General features: G+C 43.7%; 1 protein-coding gene across 2 annotated transcripts in view; it reads left to right on the plus strand.

Moving 5' to 3' along the window:
- The window catches only part of FOXK1 (forkhead box K1), a 288,084-nt gene extending 265,039 nt beyond the window's left edge, over positions 1-23,045 (plus strand). For both annotated transcript variants that reach the window (XM_063934189.1, XM_063934188.1), the window contains one exon: positions 18,534-23,045. The gene's annotated coding sequence lies outside the window, so the exon portion shown is untranslated. The remainder of the gene's footprint in view (positions 1-18,533) is intronic.
- Positions 23,046-26,889: the final 3,844 nt, after the last annotated feature.

The raw sequence follows: 26,889 nt of genomic DNA on the forward strand, positions 1-26,889 counted from the left end.
ATAAATGCATCTTCTACCGTAATGCACACAGTAACTTGCCGTTATGGTCATTCGCGCCCTACCGTATCACTGCATGCATCGTAGATGCATCCATTAATAAATGCCATGGCGATGCAATTTGACTTCGACAGATCACCCTTTGATAGTAACCAAAAACTATCACATAACGGACATAATTCACATTTCATAATAAAAATATTTCAAACAATAATTGGTGACCTAGACACACGTTTTTATTCATTTCGCAAACCAGACATTGACTATAGTTGGGGAAGACAGGGAAGAGGACGGGACATCCTCTATATGCGCTCGGCAGTCGTGAGACCACTGGTTGGATGTGGGACGACATTCAACCTATAGAGTGTGCTGGGACAGTGCTATAGTCTATGTCTGATCTAAACGATTGTTGCATACATACATGTACCTACGTCTTTGTACACTGATGATCGGATTCGATAGAGGTTTTGCTGGGTAGAGGGAGAAAATGCAAACAAATCGTGAAAGACATATAACATTTTCATGGTATATATTCCTATCACTCCCTGAACATTGTTTCAATTTCTGGATCGTATACCAAATCTGTTTCATCATTGAACAAGGGTTATTATTTCAGGTAGTGCCCTTCCTAGATAACATAAACCTTCGGAGTTCGGGGAGAGCCACTCATAAACTTTTCTTCCACATATATTAATGAGCTCTTTATCTGCTGTGTGTGAATAAGCCATTGTCTGATTGCTCCTGATTTATCTCCCAATTTCCTGATTTCCTGAAATTGGTGAGCTATAAACATACCAGGGATTTATCTATGGTACTGGTGGATTTTAAGACCAGGGTGTCTAGTTATATTATATTCCTAGTCCACTCCCCCCCCCCACCCCACATCCCGCTCCATGTAATTCAAGTACCTCCGCTAACTCTAAAGAATATGGCACTAATCCTGCATTATTTTGTCTAAGAGGTACCTATGAGCACATCCAACATTCCGTTTGGTTTAAGACCTTACCCACTGGTGAGTGGTAATCACTCAAGGGATGTCTGTCAAATGCTGCTTTATTGCTAGACTGACATCTCTGGATGCACTCATCTTCAATTATAGGGTCACAGTAATTACAAAATACAGTATTCCTCAGACAATAGCCTATCACGTTACCTCCGAACTCCGTAACTACTAGACCTTTGATTTTCCCTGGCTTTAAACAAAGTGATAGGCTGATCCTGGGATCCTATAAAGACATCACTCCTTTCTCCAGAGCCAATTCCAATCCCACACTCGACTCCTCATGAAATCTTACAAAAATAGAATGTCCTGAAAAAAATATGCTTGTCAACGGGGAAAAAAGAAAGATAGAACAAAACAAATCTTGCTTATAGCAAATCCATTACTTCGACTGGTCTTTTTGTAATCCTTTAGTACGCTCAGATAGTGTTCAACGGTGCAGCCTCTCAGTCTTCACGGAACAGATTCTCGAGTGACATTTCTGCATTTCACTCCCTTTACGAGTTCCTTCCGGACTAACGACTTTCCTGCGATGGGAATCGTGGACCCAAGTCTCTCTCTCGGCTACACTCACTGAAATCGTGCTGTCAACAAAACTTGGTACGGTCCTTCCCACCTGTCTGTTAGGCAACCTGAGCATAAGAATAATCACACAGTCACTTGGTTCACAATCAAGACAGTTAGTAGTTGTCATACCAGGAATCAACAGTTTCATGCTCTTTTGCCAAGTTCTCAAATGCTGGCTCATCTCGATAAGGTACTGTACTGTCACCTCATTGGTATATTTCTGATCATGATGCAGATCGATCATGACATGAGGTTGTCTTCCAAAAAAAATAAAAATTTCAAAGAGGGTGATTCATTAAGCGGGGATCTGGGAGTGGTTCCGATGCTACATAAACCTAGTGGCAGTGTCTATGACCACAATAGTCCAGTTTCAGCTATCACTTTGCTCCTACTCCTGGGGATACCATATCTACACACACATTTCTGCACAATTTTCTTTGCGGTAGACACAGCGGTATTTGTGGCGGCAGGAAATGCCTCTACCCAGTTTGAGAAAACATCAGTGCACACCAATACATATTTAAAATTCCTACAGGGTGTTAACTGTACAAAGTCGATTTGTATTACCTGAAAAGGTCTGTCTGCAGGAGGAGTATGGGATGGCTCTGTTAGTGCTACCTTACCAAATGTTCTTCCTCATGCAAGTAAGACAAGTCATTGCTTTCCTGCCTGCCTGAGAAGAGAACCCCGGTGCACGCCAGTAAGCTCTTACCAATTTGCACATACCTTCCCTACCTTAGGTGAGTCAGACCATGTGCTGCCTCAGCTAGGCTTGGGAGATACGCCCTGGGGGGCCACTGGCTTACCTTGTCCATCTCTCCAGAGTCCTGAGGACTCCTGACCATACCCCTTCTCCTTCCAGACCTCCTTTTCCTGTAGGTAACACAGTTGCATCTCAATTTAATTGTTTTGTGTTTGCAAATGTAGAGTACCATGAGCATAACTCAAAAAAAAAAAAAAAAAAACATCTCTAGAGGGAAAAAGAAAAAAATATCAGGTCTGCGTTCACCAACGGGCTGTCACTTATGTCTGCTCTCGTTGTAAAGGTCTGATTCAGATATTCCACACAATCATGCATATCTGTGTCCATACAAAATTTTGCTTCACCAGTATTCTCATCCTCCACCCTTTGTGCATTACAAGGCACATGCAGTAATATACTGGTGTCATCTGTGACAGCTCCCTTTTGTGCTGATGAGACATACCGGGTTCGGGCAGAACTTTGAAGGACCAATACTGCATGTGGTGTATGAACTGTCAAATCATGTACCAGTACTACGTCCTAAGTATTTGACCCTTGTCCTACACAACTGCAGTTTATCCTTTGAGACCTTGTGTCCTGTCTGGAAGAGATGAAACAAAAGTTTTTAGTATCCGCTAGTGAAGACACAAATGTATCATAGCACAGTAATAAAGTCATATCAATACTGAGCTCTCATCGGGCTGAAAGGATAGTAAGCAGCTATGCAAGGCCTGCGAGAAAACACTCAGGCTGCCAGTGAAACCTCGGGAGATTCGGGTCCATGTATTGTACCCCCTTTGTGAACGCAAAGATGAAGAGGAAGCAGTGAAGAAACAGAATAGAGGTTGATGACCGTAAAGTTTGTAGAGGTGGAGAGGATTTTATTAAAATTACAGCTGGATTGGGCACTACGGGGAATTGATTCTTAAATACTTGGTCTACCCCCCTTAAATCTTGTGCTTACTGTGTCACTACTGGGACTACCTCAGCCATCAATCCAGTGTCCTGTCTATCCTAAGTTCATAGGGAACCTGGTATCTGCGAGATAATTTCCTCTACCTGTGATGGACATGAATCTAAAACAGTGGAATACAACATTAGTCTTTGAGGAGTATCCAACATACCTTGTACTTCCTGAGCGGGAGTACAATATATGTATTTCATGTTTCAATTTACACAACAAAATCTCTGTCGATTAAGTTAGTCAGGGGCCACTGCTGCTAGGAGAAAAGAAAAGGGTTTAGCATCATAGAGGCCCAATCGTAACTTCAGCAGGTTTTGTCAAAGGGTAATGTTGCACTTCTCTCGTTACTCCCATTTGCCGAATTAGTATTTTTCAGTGATCTTATCCTAACAGAGAATTTTCTAGTACTACAAAAAAAGATTCTAGGTCATGCAAAGTATTCATTTAAGCCTTCTCATCCCGTATTAAGGGTCTGTACATGGTCCAACAAACATTTCCGAACTTATCTAGACTAGTGCATTCCTAGAAATTAACTTCTTATGTGGTAGTTAAAAAGAAGTACCCTGGGGGGTTACCCAATCTCTGTCCGCTTTCCTACTGGGAAATACTAATGTGCGGACAGGATATTCTCCATTTATGGTATTACGCTCTTGATTTTTTATTTTTTTTATTTTTGGGTCTTACTATATATGTACTTGAATGGCTCCATACTTACCGGTTCCACTGGTCTCAGCCACTTTCCCTGCAGGCTATAGCTCCTCTTTTACCGGTTGGATATTACTCCTCTGAGTGCATGAGTAATGGCTGAAACCAGAGTCTCTGATCACCATCTCCTCCTAACTAAAACTTTTGATATTCATTAGTACATATTATAGGTTACATTCATATTTTTCATATTTTTATTTTCTATAGTTTGTATACTCGCTGTAACTGCCTCCACATCCACATATGGCGGTGTACTTGCTTTCTCTTTTTACTTACTTCTCCCCATTGTTGCTACGAGTTCAAACAGTAGTTATGTTTTTGTTCTTTTCTTATATTACTTTGGTTAAACATTCTACCTGCAGTACCTTAGGATCAAAACCACCAATCACTGGAAAATGACATTCATTCATTCATCGTCATTTTTACCCAATCATTACCAAAAAGCCTCCGTGTAAGGAACATCCTGTCAGTGTTACCTGGGTTTTGTTCTACTAGAATTCCGGGTGAGAAACAACTTATCGATCACCCCATCTAGCAGACTTCCACCGGACTTCCTACACATAATATAACTAGTGGACCCTTTCGGCCCCTGAACTTCGGCTTGAACCCTAGCTGCCGAACGTTTGTCACTTGTGCACTTGGCTCCTATCATGGGCCTTTAAACATGATCCCCAAATGAACAATACGAGCAAACTATGAAAGTCCTCAGAGTTCTTTCACAAGCTCCTTCTCAACAGAGTATACAACGCTCCACCGACTGATGACACGCGTATATCAGAGAGGACCCTATCAGACCCCTCAGGCACTGGGAGCACGAAATGTATTAACCAAGTAATACCATGCATTTCCAGTGGAGGGTACAGGCCTGCTACTTTTGGGTTTCTATCCACTGGAATTCCTTGTGGGAAATGTCACCACACCATCCAATGAATGTCCACCAAGAATCTTCCTGGGAGTACAGTGAAGTTAACTCTTTTCTCAATCACCTCTGCGTATGCTAACACAGCGCGTATGATGACGCTATTTGCGCAAAATGCCGCAAAAACCGTATAACGTTGCGACGCGTATCACATGAGCAGAGGTGCGGTCAAATCGCACGACTCACAAATACTTGTTATTTGTGTGCCTTACAATTATGAAGACAATTTTACTTTTTACAGTAGGCTATGTCTCCGTCACCTGGGGTGTTTTGACTAACCCCGCACCTGGTCTTAAACGTGCGGTTGCGAGCCGCCACGCCACTGGAGCTTCTCCTAGCTGAGTGTCTCGCCCTACGGGATCCCGAATTCCCACACTTGTAACAAGCAGAGGGTTTCAATTTACACCCTTCCAAGTTTAAAACAAATCATGGAAAAACTTTATCATCTGTGTGTATTTTTTTTTTCATCAAGCTAAGTATTTATCTCACTATTACTCTCACTGGATCTAATTGAAACACTATTTATAATTGACTATGGCATGGGTTAGTTAAATTCATTGGTAGCTTTTAAATGGTGATGTGTGTGTGTGTGTGTGTGTGTGTGTGTGTGTGTGTGTGTGTGTGTGTGTGTGTGTGTATATATATTGTTTAAATTGTGACAAAGGCTACAGATTGTTTAACAATGGCTTTCAGGAACAGCTGAAAGTCAGTTGTTAGCTAGGTGGCTAGGGAGTGACCTTATGTCATGTGGCTTTTAAGACTAATGGAGATTTGTACAGCAGAAACAGGTAATTTCTCTGACGTCCTAGTGGATGCTGGGGACTCCGTAAGGACCATGGGGAATAGACGGCTCCGCAGGAGACTGGGCACTCTAAAGAAAGATTCAGGACTATCTGGTGTGCACTGGCTCCTCCCCCTATGACCCTCCTCCAAGCCTCAGTTAGATTTCTGTGCCCGGCCGAGCTGGATGCACACTAGGGGCTCTCCTGAGCTCCTAGAAAGAAAGTATAGTTTAGGTTTTTTATTTTACAGTGAGACCTGCTGGCAACAGGCTCACTGCAGTGAGGGACTAAGGGGAGAAGAAGCGAACCTACCTAACTGGTGGTAGCTTGGGCTTCTTAGGCTACTGGACACCATTAGCTCCAGAGGGATCGAACACAGGACCCGACCTCGTCGTCCGTTCCCGGAGCCGCGCCGCCGTCCCCCTTACAGAGCCAGAAGCAAGAAGGTCCGGAAAATCGGCGGCTGAAGCCTTCTGTCTTCCTCCAAGGTAGCGCACAGCACTGCAGCTGTGCGCCATTGCTCCTCATGCACACCACACACTTCGGTCACTGATGGGTGCAGGGCGCTGGGGGGGGGCGCCCTGAGCAGCAATAATATACACCTTAGCTGGCAAACTAACACCATATATAGCCCCAGGGGCTATATAGGTGTAAATTAACCCCTGCCAGACATTTTAAAATAGCGGGAGAAAGCCCGCCGAAAAAGGGGCGGAGCCTTCTCCCTCAGCACACTGGCGCCATTTTCCCTCACAGCTTCGCTGGAAGGATCGCTCCCTGGCTCTCCCCTGCAGTCCTGCACTACAGAAAGGGTAAAAAAGAGAGGGGGGGCACAATTTAGGCGCAGTATACAATATATATGCAGCTATAAGGGAAAACACTTTTATAAGGTGATATCCCTGTGATATATAGCGCTCTGGTGTGTGCTGGCATACTCTCCCTCTGTCTCCCCAAAGGGCTTTGTGGGGTCCTGTCCTCTGTCAGAGCATTCCCTGTGTGTGTGCTGTGTGTCGGTACTGCTGTGTCGACATGTATGATGAGGATAATGATGTGGAGGCGGAGCAAATGCCTGTGAATGTGATGTCACCCCCTGCGGGGTCGACACCTGTGTGGATGGACTTATGGAAGGAATTACGTGACCGTGTCAGCTCCTTACATAAAAGGTTTGACGACATAGGACAGCCGGCTTCTCCGCTTGTGCCTGTCCAAGCGTCTCAAATGTCATCAGGGGCTGTAAAACGCCCGCTACCTCAGATGACAGATACAGATGTCGACACGGATACCGACTCCAGTGTCGACGACGATGAGACTAGTGTACCCTCCAATAGGTCCACCCGTTACATGATTGAGGCAATGAAAAATGTATTACACATTTCTGATAATACCCCAGGTGCCACGAAAAAGGGTATTATGTTTGGTGAGAAAAAACTACCAGTAGTTTTTCCTGCATCTGAGGAATTAAATGAGGTGTGAGGAAGCGTGGTCTTCCCCAGATAAGAAATTAATAGTTTCTAAACGGTTATTGGCAGCGTACCCTTTCCCGCCAGAGGATAGGTCACGTTGGGAAACACCCCCTAGGGTAGATAAAGCGCTGACACGCTTATCAAAAAAGGTGGCACTACCGTCTCCGGATACGGCCGCCCTAAAGGAACCTGCTGATAGAAAGCAGGAACATACCCTTAAAGCTATATACACACACACCGGCATTATATTGAGACCCGCTATTGCATCGGCTTGGATGTGCAGTGCTGCAGCTGCGTGGTCAGATTCCCTGTCGGATAACATTGATACCATGGATAGGGACAATATTTTGCTGACGATAGAGCATATAAAAGATGCCGTCTTATACATGCGTGATGCACAGAGGGATATTTGCCGGCTGGCATCAAAAATAAGCGCTATGTCCATTGCCGCCAGAAGGGGGTTATGGGCTCGGCAATGGTCAGGCGATGCCGACTCGAAGCGGCACATGGAAGTTTTGCCCTATAAAGGGGTGGAACTTTTTGGGGATGGTCTGTCAGACCTCGTTTCCACAGCTACTGCTGGGAAATCGACCTTTTTGCCACAGGCTACCCCACAGCAAAAGAAAGCACCGTATTATCAGGTACAGTCCTTTCGGCCCCAGAAAAATAAGAGGGCTAGAGGCTCATCCTTTCTGCCGAGGGGCAGAGGTAGGGGGGAAAAGCTGCAGCACACAGCTAGTTCCCAAGAGCAGAAGTCCTCCCCTGCGTCCGGTAAGTCCACAGCATGACGCTGGGGCTGCTCTGGCGGACCCGGGTACGGTGGGGGCCCGTCTCAGGAATTTCAGCACACAGTGGGCTCTCTCACAGGTGGATCCCTGGGTCCTTCAAGTAGTGTCTCAGGGGTACAGGCTGGAATTCGAGACGTCTCCCCCCTGCCGTTTCCTAAAATCTGCCTTACCGGCAACTCCCTCTGCCAGGGAGGCAGTGTTGGTGGCTATTCAAAAACTATATTCACAGCCAGTGATTGTCAAGGTACCCCTCCTTCAACAGGGAAAGGGTTACTATTCCACAATGTTTGTGGTACCGAAACCGGACGGTTCGGTGAGACCCATCTTAAATTTAAAAGCCTTGAACACTTATATCAAAAGGTTCAACTTCAAGATGGAATCGCTCAGGGCGGTTATTGCGAGCCTGGACGAGGGTGATTACATGGTCTCCCTGGACATCAAGGATGCGTACCTGCATGTCCCTATTTACCCTCAGCACCAGGAGTATCTCAGATTTGTGGTACAGGACTGTCACTATCAGTTCCAGACGCTGCCGTTTGGGTTATCCACGGCACCGAGGGTCTTTACCAAGGTAATGGCCGAAATGATGATACTCCTTCGCAAGAAGGGAGTTTTAATTATCCCATATTTGGACGATCTCCTGATAAAGGCGAGGTCCAAAGAACAGTTGGAAGTGGGGGTAGCACTTTCTCGGGAAGTGCTACAACAGCACGGCTGGATTCTCAATATTCCAAAGTCACAGCTGGTCCCGACGACACGTCTTCTGTTCCTGGGAATGATTCTGGACACAGACCAGAAAAGAGTGTTTCTTCCAGTGGAAAAAGCCGAGGAGTTGTCATCTCTAGTCAGAAACATCCTAAAACCAGGACAGGTGTCGGTACATCAATGCACACGAGTCCTGGGAAAAATGGTAGCTTCGTACGAAGCAATCCCATTCGGAAGGTTCCACGCAAGGACGTTCCAGTGGGACCTGTTGGACAAATGGTCCGGGTCCCATCTCCAGATGCAACAGCGGATAACCCTGTCGGCAAGGATCAGGGTGTCGCTGCTGTGATGGCTGCAGAGGGCTCATCTACTAGAGGGCCGCAGATTCGGAATACAGGACTGGGTCCTGGTGACCACGGATGCCAGCCTTCGGGGCTGGGGTGCAGTCACACAGGGAAGAAATTTCCAAGGACTGTGGTCAAATCGGGAGATTTCGCTTCACATAAATATTCTGGAGCTAAGGGCCATTTACAATGCCCTAAGCCAAGCAAGGCCCCTGCTTCAGAACCAGCCGGTACTGATCCAATCAGACAACATCACGGCAGTCGCCCATGTAAACAGACAGGGCGGCACAAGAAGCAGGATGGCGATGGCAGAAGCCACAAGGATTCTCCGATGGGCAGAGAATCATGTGTTGGCACTGACAGCAGTGTTCATTCCGGGAGTGGACAACTGGGAAGCAGACTTCCTCAGCAGGCACGACCTCCACCCGGGAGAATGGGGACTTCATCCAGAAGTCTTCCAAATGCTGGTAGACCGTTGGGAAAGACCACAGGTGGACATGATGGCGTCCCGCCTCAACAAAAAGTTGAAAAGATATTGCGCCAGGTCAAGAGACCCTCAGGCGATCGCTGTGGACGCTCTAGTGACACCGTGGGTGTACCAGTCGGTTTATGTGTTTCCTCCTCTGCCTCTCATTCCCAAGGTACTGAGAATAATAAGAAAGCGAGGAGTGATAACTATACTCGTGGTTCCGGATTGGCCAAGAAGAGCTTGGTACCCGGAACTTCAAGAGATGCTTGCAGAGGACCCTTGGCCTCTGCCGCTCAGACAAGACCTGCTGCAGCAGGGACCCTGTCTGTTCCAAGACTTACCGCGGCTACGTTTGACGGCATGGCGGTTGAACACCGGATCCTAAAGGAAAAGGGCATTCCGGAGGAAGTCATCCCTACCCTGATCAAAGCCAGGAAGGATGTCACAGCAAAACATTATCACCGCATTTGGCGAAAATATGTTGCGTGGTGTGAGGCCAAGAAGGCCCCGACGGAGGAATTTCAGCTGGGTCGATTCCTGCATTTCCTGCAAGCAGGGGTGACGTTGGGCCTCAAATTGGGGTCCATTAAGGTCCAGATTTCGGCTCTGTCAATTTTCTTCCAAAAAGAACTGGCTTCACTGCCTGAAGTTCAGACGTTTGTCAAAGGAGTTCTGCATATTCAGCCTCCTTTTGTGGCCCCAGTGGCACCTTGGGATCTCAATGTGGTTTTGGAATTCCTGAAATCACATTGGTTCGAGCCACTTAAGACTGTGGATTTGACATATCGCACGTGGAAAGTGGTCATGTTGTTGGCCCTGGCTTCGGCCAGGCGAGTATCAGAATTGGCGGCTTTGTCTTGTAAAAGTCCTTATCTGATTTTCCATATGGATAGGGCAGAGTTGAGGACTCGTCCTCAGTTTCTCCCGAAGGTGGTCTCAGCTTTTCACTTGAACCAACCTATTGTGGTGCCTGCGGCTACTAGGGACTTGGAGGATTCCAAGTTACTGGACGTAGTCAGGGCCCTGAAAATTTATGTTTCCAGGACGGCTGGAGTCAGGAAGACTGACTCGCTGTTTATCCTGTATGCACCCAACAAGCTGGGTGCTCCTGCTTCTAAGCAGTCTATCGCGCGCTGGATTTGTAGCACTATTCAGCTGGCGCATTCTGCGGTGGGATTACCGCAGCCTAAATCAGTGAAAGCCCATTCCACAAGGAAGGTGGGCTCATCTTGGGCGGCTGCCCGAGGGGTCTCGGCTTTACAACTTTGCCGAGCTGCTACTTGGTCAGGGGCAAACACGTTTGCAAAATTCTACAAATTTGATACCCTGGCTGAGAAGGACCTGGAGTTCTCTCATTCGGTGCTGCAGAGTCATCCGCACTCTCCCGCCCGTTTGGGAGCTTTGGTATAATCCCCATGGTCCTTACGGAGTCCCCAGCATCCACTAGGACGTCAGAGAAAATAAGAATTTACTCACCGGTAATTCTATTTCTCATAGTCCATAGTGGATGCTGGGCGCCCATCCCAAGTGCGGATTGTCTGCAATACTTGTAAATAGTTATTGTTACTATAATCGGGTTGTTATTGCGAGCCATCTGTTCAGAGGCTCCATTGTTATCATACTGTTAACCGGGGTTCCTATCACGAGTTATATGGTGTGATTGGTGTGGCTGGTATGAGTCTTACCCGGGATTCAAAAATCCTTCCTTATTGTGTCAGCTCTTCCGGGCACAGTTCCTAACTGAGGCTTGGAGGAGGGTCATAGGGGGAGGAGCCAGTGCACACCAGATAGTCCTGAATCTTTCTTTAGAGTGCCCAGTCTCCTGCGGAGCCCGTCTATTCCCCATGGTCCTTACGGAGTCCCCAGCATCCACTACGGACTACGAGAAATAGAATTACCGGTGAGTAAATTCTTATTTTTTGCTATGCATTACTGTACCTTACACCAGACCCAAAATGGCCATTGCTCCCCCCCCCCCCCCCCTCCCAAGTCATATGCTTGGACACAAATTTGTGTCCACACCATGCGGCCAGAATACACAAACACTAGCTCTATCCCTTGTCACAAATCCCAAATTATACAAGCGCCGGAAGTCACCCTAATGCAGGCATTCCCAACCACGGTCCTCAAGGCACACCAACAGTGCATGTTTTAGTGATATCCAGGCTGCAGCACAGGTAACATAATTAGTAGCTCAGTTATTTTGATTTAACCATCTGTGCTGCAGCCTGGATATCACTAAAACCTGCACTGTTGGTGTGCCTTGAGGACCGTGGTTGGGAATGCCTGCCCTAATGGACAATTCCCACTGCATAGTTAAAAATGTTTCCACACGCTGCTTTTTCTGCACGAACAAAGCTTTGCTACTTCAGGCCTATGTTAGCAGTATGCGAATGGGACACAGCATGCTAACACAGCTATATCAGTCATGCACCAACTTTTAAATGCTCTTTAAATTTACTTAACAGATAAACAATCCAATCTGAATCAAACACAATATGACCTATTGAACCTCGTTTAGCAACAATTAAAAGTACGCTGTAGCATTTCTAATATTGTGTGTTTTTGTCACACTCAAAGGCAACAAAGAAATTTATTGTCCCTTGATTCATATCAGCGCCTTACTGATAACGCAAAAAAATGGATGTGGTTCAGCGGCATTTAGATGCGTCCATCCTTAGCCGGTAGACCACAGCAGCGTCTGAACTGCACATCATTAAGTACATGATATCCTGGCTGTGAGCCCCCAACTGTGAATTTCTAATTATTTTAAATAAACATTTCAAATGCCAGCGTTAATATATACTGCGGACACAAGGCGCATCTTATTACCATATATGATAAAAGTGCTCTGAACTTCGCAGCTCTATATTCCTTAGGAGAAAGCAAGCAGTCGCACACATGGTATTACTGAGGTCCAATGCTCAGAGATATATGTATATTTGATATTAAAGGTTATGCATACAAAATAACATGTACAGTATATCACTAAGTATAACATGTGTATATATATATATATGGTTACAGAGTTAGTTATAAAAGAAGCAGTTGCAGTTACATAAGAATCAGTTACAGCCAGTATAAGTCACCCTATGCTCAGCGCACAGTCGTCTCCATTTTAGAATCTGCACCAACAGAGATCCTGGGTGAGGGGAAATACATATATACTGTATATTGGAGGAGGGTACATGTCTGGGGCTGAGTCTTCTGTTGTTGGTCCAGGGGTGGGACATATCCAGTACACTGGGGATCATTGGTCGGCTCAAACGGTGGGCGATGACTAAGTTCTGAGATGTGATTGCTGTTTGTTTACATCTGAGTTCTCGCCGAATATCCTGAGTACAGTATCATAACAGTTTGCGAATGTTATATTTCGGCATATATCTACACGCAGAAACATGCGATCAACTGCCAATAGCAACCGGAATGTAGGTCACAAAATACTGCACATCTGAATACCAAACCCTACGCCCTAGTACTGCTCCATCCCCTCACACCATGTAAAGCTGAATAGATCCATTGTTTTACCTTTTAAGTGTATGTAAGTTGCTGACAAAGGGTATGGAGACTGTGTGTAAATTATGCACTATGGTGGTCATTCCGAGTTGATAGCAGCAGCAATTTTGTTAGCAGTTGGGCAAAACCATGTGCACTGCAGGGGGTGCAGATATAACATGTGCAGAGAGTGTTCGATTTAGGTGTGGTGTGTTCAAACTGGAATCTAGATTGCAGTGTAAGAATAAAGCAGCCAGTATTTACCCTGCACAGAAACAAAATAACCTACCCAAATCTAACTCTCTGCAAATGTTATATCAGGTTCACTACGATATGCCGGCGGTCGGGCTCCCGGCGACCAGCATACCGGCGCCGGGAGCCCGACCGCCGGCTTACTGACAGTGTGGCGAGCGCAATTGAGCCCCTTGCGGGCTCGCTGCGCTCGCCACGCTACGGGCGACACACTATTTTATTCTCCCTCCAGGGGGGTCGTGGACCCCCACGAGGGAGAATAAGTGTCGGTATGCCGGCTGTCGGGATCCCGGCGCCGGTATACTGTGCGCCGGGATCCCGCCAGTCGGCATACTGAAGACCACCCGTTATATCTGCCCCCCCCCCTGCAGTGCACATGGTTTTGCCCAATTGTTAACAAACTTGCTGCTGCGATCAACTCAGAATTACCCCCTATATGGATAAGAAATTGAATATGTCTTTGTGGCTTTTCTGTACGAATGCATATGCCACCGTATATACTCTTACCACGCGATAATACACAAGGCTCGTGAACCTGTATACATAACATACGTGTATGCGTATGCACAGTGGCAACGCGCCCGAACAGAGGCCACTGTGTTTAGAGTTTGTATGTTGTGTGCATGTATTATTATTTTTATTTTTTTTGTTAGATCATTAATGGTTTTAGCCCAATAAGGTTCTGGCTTGTGTTTGTGTATGTTATATTGTGTTCTTGTTTGTTCTGACCTCTAGTGTAACAATGACAATCCAGTATCTATTGACTCAATATACACCTCTCAAACAATTGGGGCAAACAACGGTATTTACACATTCCCTCAGTCCAAGGTCTATCTTCCATGGAGCAATCTGATACTGTATGTTTTAGGACACTATAGGAATTTGTATTTCTGTCTGTAATACATTTGAGTGTGTGTGTGTGTATAGAATTATTTGCTGTTTTGTGACAGTATGACATTTATTAATAAATGCATCTTCTAGCATAATGCGAACAGTAACTTGCCGTTATGGTCATCCGCGCCCTACCGTATCAATGCATGCATCGTAGATGCATCCATTAAAAAATGCCATGGCGTATTCTAAATATTGAAATAGGCAATTTGATTTCGACACAAGTATCATATGTTTTTCCTTTGATACTATCAGGCATAAAATTTATTTTCTAACAACCGAGCAGGTCACATGTTCCAGGTCCCCCAGCAGGTGCACAGGGATAGTTCACAAAAACGGTCAAATTTTCCAGAGCACAATGGTGATGCATTGCAAATGGCAGGTGGACATTTTGCCAAGATCATACTGGGAAACTTCACTCACTTCTATGGAGGCTTGATTTAGTCTGTGGAGAGAAAAAAAAACCGTACCTGTGAATTCAAATTTCCAAGTATCATATGCTTTTCCTTTGATACTATCAGGCATAAAAGTTCATTTTCCAACAGCGCAAGATCCATTCAGTGATAAGTGTTCGAGAATACCATATATGGGTCAGTGGCGTAACTAGAAATTTTTCTACCCCAAGCCAAAAAATTCTCCGGCGCCCCATCCCCATAATTGGCACTAGTAAAGGGATAAACATGCGCGCACGTCACAAGAAATGGGCGTGGTTTTGCATAAAAGGGGCGTGGCATTGCAGGAAAAGACTACCTTATACCCCAGTTTTGCAACCTGCACGCCCAGACGTTGGCCACCACAGGAAAGAAAAATAATCCTGATTCATGCCTCCTTATAGTAATGCCCAGTATACATTATTCCGCATACTGCAATGGCCCTTAGACATTATGCCACACACAATAATGCACATGACACAATATGCACACACCATAATTCCCCCGACACATTATGCCACACACCGTAATGTCTGTGACACATTATGACAGGAATCGCAATGCTCGTTATACATTATGCTACATACTGCAATGCCCCTGATACATTATAGCACATACAATGTCTGTGACACATTATGACACACACAGCAATGACCCTGAGACATTATACCACATACCACAATGCCCGTGATATAGTATACCACACACCGTAATGCCTGTGACACATACCGCAATGCCCGTTATACCCTGTGCCACACACCGCAATGCCCGTTATACATTATGCCACACTGTAATGCCCCTGAGACATTATACCACAATGCCCGTGATATAGTATGCTACACACCGTAATGCATGTGACACATTATGACACACACCGCAATGTCCGTGATACATTATGCCACACACCGTAATGCCCATTACACATTAAGTCCTACAGTAAGGCTTCTAATTACTTTTAAATTACCTGCTCGTTGCCGGGGGTTTCATGCTCTTGGTTCCATGCACGGTGCCAGGGGTTTTCATGCTCAGGGTGTCATGCTCGTTTCCAGGGGTTTCGTACATTGGTTGTCATGCGCGTTGCCTGGGGTTTCATGCACTGGGTGTCATGCTCGTTGCTAGGGGGTAGTGCTTGTTGCTAGGGCTGTGCTCCCAGTGCCACATATGTCCCCAGTGCCAGATATTCCCCCACAGTGCCAGGTACTCACATGCCCCCAGTGCCAAAAATAGCCCGCCCCCCCCCCCCCCCCCATGTGGCAGGTACACATATGCCCCCGGTGCCAGATATTCCCCCACAGTGCCAGGTACTCACATGCCCCCAGTGCCAAATATAGCCCCCCCCCCCCCCCATGTGCCAGGTACACACATACCCCACCTGTGCAACATATGCCCCCGAAGTGCAAAATATGCTCTCCCTGTTATGAACCACAGGTAGTGGTTCATTTCTATTTTATGTTTATTTAGTTGTCTTGCATGCCAGGATTTCCCATTGCTCTGTTTTAGATTACTCTTGTCTGCTGCCGCTGGTGAGTCTGTGCAATTGCAGCTTGTTCCCATGTGTTCAGCCTCATCTGGCTGCTAATTGCATCTTGTCAGCTTGGAGTCCTGCAATAGGCCAGCAGCACTGGATTATTAATTAGGCCTCTCTATATGCTGGCTGATTGCAGTTCGCAGATGCTGGTGATATTTCTGGGTTTTCAGTCTGCTTGAGTTCTGAGCTTGGTTCCTGCTAGTTCCTGAGCTTCCTGAATGCTGAATGCTGAATCTGTTTGCTGAAAGTGTTTCCAGTCCTGCTGTATCCGGTCGTTCCTGTTCTCAGTTGTCCTGTACTCGGAAGTCGTCATCTGTTCCTGGAGTCCTGACTGAGCACCTTTGAACATCCAGTGGTGTTCGTGAGTCACGGCGTAGCCGTGTGTTGCGGCTGGGCCGCTTAATTATTTATCTTTTATTATTTGTGTTCCGGAGCTTTTGCGGAGGATTCCGCTCCCACAGATCCACTCTGGTATCCAGCGGTGCTGGGTAGGAGTACGGACTAGTGGATTTTTGTTGTCCTTTTCCCTGGCGGGTTACCGCACATACCTCAGGTTTAGTCAGTTAGCTTGTAGCCCCTGGCCTGGTTGTTTAGTCAGAGGGCCCCTTGTTATCACCCTGTCTCGGATTTCCCTTTGTCTCCCATTAAGACCTGAGGGGGCATCGGAGTTGGGCAGACATAATCCGCCCTTCAAACGCGGCTGCCATGGGCTCAAGCAACCATAGTCTCGCAGGGGATTTCTGACCACACGGGCGAGACAACGGAGTTAGGGCGCCAGGGGCTATTCCCTTTCCATTCCCCTTTCCCAGCATTACGTCCTGGTGCTCTGGACTCGCTTCATAACATCTCCCTTGTTCTGAGCACCAGGAACCTAACACTCCCTCCCTCTGTGCCGAATATGCTCCCCCAGTGCCAGTTAAACTCCCCCCGCCCCCCACGCTCCCCCGCTGTTTTGTGATGGAGGGACACGGAGGGCACAGCGCGCGCCTCTCCTGTGTCCCTCCTGCATCTCCGGCGGGTCTGTTAAATGAAGTGCCGGTTCGTGAGCCAATCAGAGCTCACGAACGGGCACTTCATTTAATAGACCCGCCGGAGACGCAGGAGGGACACAGGAGAGGCGCGCGCTGTGCCCTCCGTGTCCCTCCATCACAGCAGCGGAGGGAGAGGAGACAGCAGATTGACATGCGGACGGCTCATCCGCATGTCAATCTGCGCTAAATCAGTGGCGGCGCCCCCGCAGCCCTGCGCCTCCAAGCCACTGCGTGGGCTGCGGGGGCAGTAGTTACACCACTGATATGTGTATAAGTCCCACATGCATGCAATTATTGAGATACGCCCTGATGAAGACTCTATGAGACAAAACACATCTTGTTCTGAGGTGACCTCCAATCTGCAATATTGGAAGAAGGATATCACAAAAGAAGCATTTATGTATTTCATGTAAAAATCAGGCCCCCACTATTTGTACTAGAAGGCTGATACATTGAAAAAGTTCTTGTATCCATATGAACACTGCTGATAGCTTGTTTGTTTTATCATCATTTTTTAAATAAAAATATATATGGCTTGGAATTTATTGTTCATTTTATGATGGTTATGTAAAATGATATTATCATTCTAATTAGAATAGGGAGCCTATAATAGTTCCCTAGGGCGTCATTCACACTATTATTTTGTATATTGTTCATCCCAGCTCTGTCTAACAGGGAGCTTAGTGTAAGAGGGCAACCCATTAATCTATCCTCATTTATTATACTGATTAATAAGTGCAACAAGGGAGTGCGCGATCTCGATCTCTTTCTCTCTCTAACTCTCTCTCTCTTTCTCTCTCTCTCTCTCTCTCTCTCTCTCTCTATATATATATATATATATATATTTACACTTAAAAACCGGTATAAATAAGGACAGGGGATGTGGCCACGCCCCCTTTTTTATACTTTCAATGGAGATTTACTGAGTCAAAAATCGGTACAAAGCCCTTTTTGGCCGGTACAGACCATTAAAAAATGGTACTGTACCGGCCAAAAAGGTACAGTTGGAGGGTATGTGTGTGTATATATATATATATATATATATATATAATTTACTAAGGTATTAATATAGTGCACACATATATGGATAACTATGTTCTTTTGTGTAGCGCATTAGAGTGGGTATGTACACCACAGTTTTTCTATGGAAATTCCCCCGCCCACCACTGTCATGCTTCATTTTTTTTTAAATTGATTATATTTCCGACATCAATGGATCCAGCTTATTCATATTTTACCTAAAGTATTATTAAATACAATATTAGCTTTATAACTTGTTGTTCTTTAAGATTTTAAGGATATTAAAAGTACTATTGGAGTTCCATTAACTGTATCCCTTTGCCTTTATAAGTCTGTGAACTTTTTTTTATTTTTTACATCAATATAATCTACAGAACACTACATTAAATTCATATTTTTCTTGTATATGTGATGCTGACTTGTCAATTATTTTCTTCTCACAGATTTTGATGCACTGGAAATGAATAGTCAGTGATTGAGGGCCTTCCCTGATGGATACGTAGAGAATGCATTACCAGACACAACGTGAAGATGATCTAATTCAAAGTGCTACCTGTTTTTTACATAAGCTATAAAATCATGCAGCTTTTGCAAGACACCTCCTAATACAGTCCTAGATTATGTGGCACCTAGATTAGTGTGCAGGATCCAGAGTTCTCCAGGAAGCTGCTTGTGAGATCACTTTAGGGGTGTAGTATTCAAGGTTAAGGTGCTCCTGGAAATGCAATATACAGGTTAAAGTGGTTCTGGAGTGCAGTGTACAAGATTGCAGGCAGTTTTGTGAAGAATTGCACAGTCTAACATGCCTGTGTTATGCTAATTGTTAGTATTGTCTTGTTGGACTTCGAGGCATATAAGTAGTAATTCCTACTAAATTCTTCTAATCATTTCAAACTGTGAAGCCCTCTACTCCATTCCCCCTCAATATCATATTCTATTGTAATAACTAATTTCATGGATTAACCTTTTCCTTGCATTCGTAAGGCTATTAGATTAGTATTTGAGTAGCCCAATTACTCTTTGTAATATTTAAATAGCTGCAACTTGAGATACAAAGATGATATTCAGATTGTTCCTCTCTTGTGTGTATTTGTTGTAAGATGTATTATTGGGTAAATCCTAACAAGACAAAACAGAAATTGCAGTGTTTGTGAAGTACATGGAAAAGAGCAGGCATTTTAATGATGACACTATAGCACTTTTATGGACTTTATATGTGCCAATACATTGATAATGCATGTATTTAATGATCCTATTGTAAAGAAACCTCACTGTAGCTGAATGTGAGCACAGGACCACCTAGTGTCCACCTTGTACCCATTTTACCTGAGAATGCCAGGTAGCTTGTTTTACATTAATTCAAGCTTTGTGTATTTATCACCTGCTGTGTAGCCATACACAATCTGAATACCCTTTTCTAACAACTAGATATTCTGCACATTTATTGAAGGGGATGTTAAATATTTTACATTTCATTTTTTTAATTGGAATTATTTATAGTGAATGTTCTGCCTCCATCTAACGACAGAAGTCCGTTATTTGTCTGTAAGTCCATGATACTGCAACACACTCCTTTCCTGTTGTCTGCCCAACAGCTTTAGTGTATGGAATTGATTTCCATTTTCCAAGCTATCTATCATGTACTTCCATGGTTTAAAAAATGGGGTTGATCTACTCACACAGTGGTGTACCATGTCGGCACAGGACTGAGTACACTTTCACAGAGGTTCTCATGGTGGGTGTCACACAATACGAGCTATTTAGTGATGGGTTGCAATGTACATTTGAATGTTTTGTGCCTTTATAGAGGCATATATACATGTCGCTAGCATTACTTTTTTTTAAATATGCATCATTTCATTTTACTAATGTATTAATTTGGGGGAAGAAACATATTTTGGGAAAAAACATTTGTTATAAAGCCCTTTAATTAGATTAAAATGACTACTTCCATTGCTGGATGTTGGATTATTTTACGGTTACACGCGGATCCTTGATCCGGTGAGAGACCTCTAGCTACTGCATGGCAATTCACAATGACAGGAAGCGTAATAACTTGGACTAGAAATCCCCCAGCAGTGTAAGTACCTTCATTTTAAGGATCCTGCCACTAATATGCTTTACTTAAACATTATGTATATGTATGTTGTGTGTGTTGTCTTTTTTTTACAAAAAAAAGAAAACAGTCTAAAATAATACAAGTGGCTTTTTGAGAAATTGGTCTCAGGGTAAAGTTTACTATTCAATTTGTGTCTGTAATGTGCCAGCTTTGGCCTGTGCCTCAGCCCGGCTTTATAAAACAAGCCTGGTATTAAAACTTGTATTTAAAAAAAAAAAAAAAGAAATTCTAGATCTTCTATGTAAATGTTTCTAGATTTATATGAATATTTGTGAGAACCATTGTTATTTGGGGAAAGATTTTACCTTCCATGTACACCAAGTGTTAGTAATAAAAGATAACTTAATGGAGCCATTTGAAATTAATAACGGATTACCAAAGATTAAAACTTGCATTCAGCTTTATAGATCACATATGATTACACTATCTTAAATTCTGAGATCAGAGGCTGTTTACACTTATAGTCATGAATGTTACAATTATGTTTTTCTTTTCTTTTCCCTTTTGGTTGAGCTTTTTAAGTTAACTTGCCTTCAAATCTGCTGCCCATAATGTTACTCCATTTCCAGTAATACTCCTTTCACACTGCCGCTTTGGCCTGGGTTATTGCCAGGTTAACTGGGTTGCTGCTTGGTGTGTTAGGGTCCCCGTAAAGTGACATGGGTTAAACACTGGAAGAGCCTGGGTCAGAGCCACAGTGTGAACGGGGTCTATCCTGGGTCTGAGCCAGCTTAGAACAGCGGGTCAGATGTATTAAGCCCGGAGATGTGATTTACATATTGGAGCTGATTGGCTGGTGGGTTATCACCTTGCTCTTATCACTTCTCCATGCTTAATACATCTACCCCACTGTTCCAAATCCTGAGTCAGACACGGGTTTTGGTCTGAGAGGGGTAAAATTGACCCAGAGGCAAGTTTGTCCCAATAATCTATTCATCTTTAGTTCAATATATTTGCTTATGATAGTGTTTTCACATGGTAAACTGTTGCAAAGCATATTACTGTACCTATGTGTTTCCTGAAACATGAAAGAGAAATGTGAATGCTGCCTACTTATGTTACACCCACTGAAACGACTCTACCATGTACACAATCCTACTCTAACTAGAGAGTAGATTTATTAAGCTGTGGCTTCCAAACACGCAGTTTTTCGCTTTAAATATCATTGTGGTATTCAATTTCCAGCTTATACATACCAAGAAGCAGCAGCTTCCTCAGTAAATTTACCCCCAGGAGTCTTAAGCAAATACTGGAAAATAAGAACATTTTAATACCTGCTGCCCAGATATTTTTTCAATGAAGTAAAAGAAGTGGACATTGGATCATGAACTTAAACCCATGGCCATCTGAAGCATAGTTGGTGTTAGATGGTATTCTGTTAATACCACTATGCAACATATAATGTGGCCAGTTTTCTTTTCAGGAATGATTATTGTATTGCTTCATTATTCAGTTAGCTTCCATGTTATTCCTCATTTAAATGTAAATAACATGCACTACAACCCCCGTAGAAACACATTCTGTAAAACGAAATACAGGTTTACCGATTCCATCCATACATCTCTTTCCAAGTGTTAAACCACTGTATAGAAAGCAGTTGTTACTTGCAGTATTGTATCCAGAAATGCCTGAGATTTCTGTGTTTTTATCATCAACAAGCTTTTATGGAAATGTCGAGGAACTGTCTTTTCAGTCTTCTGGGTCAATCCAGTTAGGAGCTAGTTTACGAAAGCTAGTTTATTTAATAAAACTCACATAAATTGCACAAGTGTTCACACCGAGAAACTCAGGATTCAATTAGAAATGCCAATTTGTGGTAGTTGTGGTAAAGTTGTGCAACTTTTCTATGGAATGTGACTTGAGAATTGCATGACAAGGTGGGGAAACCATCTTGGACCCAAAAAAGTGACAACTGAGATGGCAGGACCATAAAGAAGTCTGTTACTGGCAAAAGAGAAGTACTCGAGGCAGAGTTGCCTATTTTGGACGTCCCGGCCCTCCCAATTTCTTTTGTCAGCCCTGACTGGAGGTGTCAAATGGATGATTTTTACACTTTTTATTAATGGTTGAAAAATAAGAGCAGACAAGTGTTTTTCATCAAATAAAAGTCTTTGCAGCATTTTAGGGTACAGAAAGGTCTGTATAGTAATATTTCGGTGTTTTTATACAAGTATGTCAAAAGTTGGAATAAACACTTTTACCGCTCATCTGCAATGTACAAAAAAAACCTCTCCCATCAGTAGAACAGCTTCATATACCTGTCCCATATCATTTATTGAGCTTTTTAGGGAAACTCACCGGAAAATGGACATGTCTTTATTGGCCTCCCAAGTGCATGATTATTCATTAGGAGGGGTGAACCAGAGGTTATACATTGAAAATGTAATTCAGCATTTCGAGTTCATTGTGAGTAAAGCTCGCACCTAATTGGATTGACACCTTAGGGTTGGTTACCAGTGGCTTGGAAGTATTACTTTTCTGATACGCTCGTTCCACTACTCGGATGTACTTTTCCAATTCGTGGAAAGGTAAAGTGATGTTATGATAACATTCTTCCTGCTGATAATTCTTTTGTTGGAAGATACTGCATTCACAGATGTTTGAGAGGGACTATGTTGCAGTGTTGTATCTTGTGAAACCTAGGTAGTGCTATGTAACATGATTTTTCTTAATGTTTGTTTGTCATTGGCAAGGCATCTCCTTTATAAGTAATAGCAGCAATGATACCAAAAGTCTCCTAGACAGGTAATGCCACAAAATAGTGGCTATGATTAAAACTATGCATTTTTAAATTGTTTAGTATTACACAACATATTAAAATGTCTTTTTTTTATAATTACTGCCTAGTGATTTATTTGATACAAAAATAATACATTAGCAAACTATATTAAGAATTAGTACCAATGGTTTCTATAGAGCAGTGGTTCTCAACTCCAATCATCAAATATAACCAACAGGTCATGTTTTGTGGCTTTCTTTAATCATGCACAGGTGAGCTCATCCATAGAGAATAAATTCTATAAACATGACCTGTGGAGAAAACTTGAATATTGAGGTTGAGGACCACTGATATATATTGAGTATTTATGACTTTGATACAGGGACGTGCAGTGAGGTACTGTAAATGGCTCAGGAGGCACTGGCTAGTACCAGAGCCACATTTACACACAATATATGAGCCAAAGGGTACATCTGGGCATTATACACAGGTGCAGTGGTATAAACTCCTGAAAATTTGGTGAGTTTTGATCAGAGATGTGTGGATAAGGTATTCAGGGGAGGTACTGCTCATATGCTATAGAGTTTTGACTATAAAAATGATTTGAATAATATAAAGATATTTCTAATATGTACTTTGTATTTTTCATATACACTGCTCAAAAAAATAAAGGGAACACTTAAACAACACAATGTAACTCCAAGTCAATCACACTTCTGTGAAATCAAACTGTCCACTTAGGAAGCAACACTGATTGACAATCAATTTCACATGCTGTTGTGCAAATGGAATAGACAACAGGTGAGAATTATAGGCAATTAGCAAGACACCCCCAATAAAGGAGTTGTTCTGCAGGTGGTTGTCACAGACCACTTCTCAGCTCCTATGCTTTCTGGCTGATGTTTTGGTCGCTTTTGAAAGCTGGCGGTGCTTTCACTCTAGTGGTAGCATGAGACGGAGTCTACAACCCACACAAGTGGCTCAGGTAGTGCAGCTCATCCAGTGGCAAGAAGGTTTTCTGTGTCAGCGTAGTGTCCAGAGGATGGAGGCGCTACCAGGAGACAGGCCAGTACATCAGGAGACGTGGAGGAGGCCGTAGGAGGGCAACAACCCAGCAGCAGGACCGCTACCTCCACCTTTGTGCAAGGAGGAACAGGAGGAGCACTGCCAGAGCCCTGCAAAATGACCTCCAGCAAGCCACAAATGTGAATGTGTCTACTCAAACTATCAGAAACAGACTCCATGAGGGTGGTATGAGGGCCCGACGTTCACAGGTGGGGGTTGTGCTTACAGCCCAACACCGTGCAGGACGTTTGGCATTTGCCAGAGAACACCAAGATTGGCAAATTCGCCACTGGCGCCCTGTGCTCTTCACAGATGAAAGCACATGTGACAGACGTGACAGAGTCTGGAGACGCCAAGGAGAATGTTCTGCTGCCTGCAACATCCTCCAGCATGACCGGTTTGGCAGTGGGTCAGTAATGGTATGGGGTGGCATTTCTTTGGGGGGCCGCACAGCCCTCCATGTGCTCGCCAGAGGTAGCCTGACTGCCATTAGGTACCGAGATGAGATCCTCAGACCCCTTGTGAGACCATATGCTAGTGCGGTTGGCCCTGGGTTCCTCCTAATGCAAGACAATGCTAGACCTCATGTGGCTGGAGTGTGTCAGCAGTTCCTGCAAGATGAAGGCATTGATGCTATGGACTGGCCCGCCCGTTCCCCAGACCTGAATCCAATTGAGCACATCTGGGAAGTCATGTCTCGCTCCATCCACCAATGCCACGTTGCACCACAGACTGTCCAGGAGTTGGCGGATGCTTTAGTCCAGGTCTGGGAGGAGATCCCTCAGGAGACCATCCGCCACCTCATCAGGAGCATGCCCTGGCGTTGTAGGGAGGTCATACAGGCACGTGAAGGCCACACACACTATTGAGCCTCATTTTGACTTGTTTTAAGTTCATTACATCAAAGTTGGATCAGCCTGTAGTGTGTTTTTCCACTTTAATTTTAAGTGTGACTCCAAATCCAGACCTCCATGGGTTAATAAATTTGATTTCCATTGATAAATTTTTGTGTGATTTTGTTGTCAGCACATTCAACTATGTAAAGAACAAAGTATTTAATAAGAATATTTCATTCATTCAGATCTAGGATGTGTTGTTTAAGTGTTCCCTTTATTTTTTTTAACAGTGTACTTTATATTGTCAAAACTCTGGCACAAATGTTAGTATGACAGGAAATGCTCTGCCTCACCCCACCGCATGTCACTGCTTTGATGGTACCCTCACAATGTCAAATGAAAACTCACATTAAATTATTTATATGTAGCATAAATGTTTTATACCAGGTATCCCACAATTAATAACACACTTATTGCACGTGAACATTGGCAAACAATCAATGTACAAATGGAACAGCTATTCAGTCTCATCTGCTGGTCAGAGTGCATACTGTAGCTGTTGGCCTTGTGCTGCTTGCTAATAAACTGCATTAGAGTACTAGTGCTTGTTGCTAGAAGAAAACACAGTGCTTGTGCACAATAGAATGAGAACAGAGACTTAGATTTAGGTTTTAATGAGGTGAGGTTTTTTATAAGTGAACTTTAATTTGAGTCTTTATTTGCCTACTCTATTCCCATGTCTTGGATACGCACTACAAACAAAGTAAATGGTATACAGTTTGTCATTATCCAGATGGTGCTGACCGCAAGGCTAAAGCTGAGGATAACTGAAGCTTCTGCTTCTATAGATAAAATATCAGTGTGTTATTCTGAAAGGCAGGGATGTGCGGTGAGGTAAATGGCTCAGGTGGCACTGCTTAGTACCAGAGCCGGATTTACACACAATACATGAGCCAAATGGTGCATGTGGGCAGTATACACAGGTACAGCAGTATATACTCATGGAAATTTGGTGAGTTATGATCAGAGATGTGTGGAAAAGATAAGCAGGGGAGGCACTGCCTCAGCTGCCATAGACTTTTTACTCCAGAGTTTTGGCTATAAAAATGATTAGAATAATACAAAGAAGATATTTTAACATATTCTTTGTATTTTTTATATACTTTATACAGCCAAAACTCTGGCACAAACGTGAGTATGGCAGGAAAGGCTCTGCCTCACCCCACCGCATGTCACTGCTGAAAGGTAATATACAGGCTCCAGTGTCTTGTAATACAGTAGGCCAGTTTCATAGTACAGCAACAGTCTGTATGTTGCCCCATAATGCACAGGGGACACTAGACATAATATTTTTACATCACCCCACCTGTCATAACTGATTTACTCTTCTAACTTAATCCCATTTTGCTGCACTTTAATGAGAAGCCATACTGGGAAACTCTTATTCTACAGTACGAAGCCTGTCTGAACTGCTTGCTCCTTTTCCAGGTTTTACACGATATGTGTAGGCCCACCAAGTCCTTGCATGGAAATCTTGTACAACAGGGAAAGAAGGGTAGTGATAGGTCAGCTATGATTGATATGGAATAAAAAAGGTTTTTAGTGATTCTTCTAAATGAAATTAGAATTAAAAGCAAGTGCAGCCAGCAACCGAAATAACCAAAATGAGTGCTTACCTGAATGTAGCTTTCATATTTGCCCATTAATTCACATTTATTTTTGTAATGGGCTTTATTTTGTGTTATAATGCACTTTATTAAATGCATATTGCTATTCTCAAAAAAAGACACCAATTTTGTGTCCATCCTTGCTGCTTAAACAATGAATATACACTACATATACTGTATCAGCAGCCACAGCTCTGAAATATTGGACCTGAACAAGCCATTATAAATGTGTATGAGCAGTACAGACAAAGTGATAATGAATAATAGTGTAATTCCCGCTATATTTTTCTCTGGGTAACTATAAAGAGAAGCACATTTTTCCAATACAGCCAAAATGTTTGCATCAATTTCTGTATTGTACAGTGTCAGCTTAACATTCCATAGCATGCAGTT

This window comes from Pseudophryne corroboree, chromosome 7 (assembly GCF_028390025.1).
Source record: "Pseudophryne corroboree isolate aPseCor3 chromosome 7, aPseCor3.hap2, whole genome shotgun sequence".
NCBI classification, from domain to species: domain Eukaryota; kingdom Metazoa; phylum Chordata; class Amphibia; order Anura; family Myobatrachidae; genus Pseudophryne; species Pseudophryne corroboree.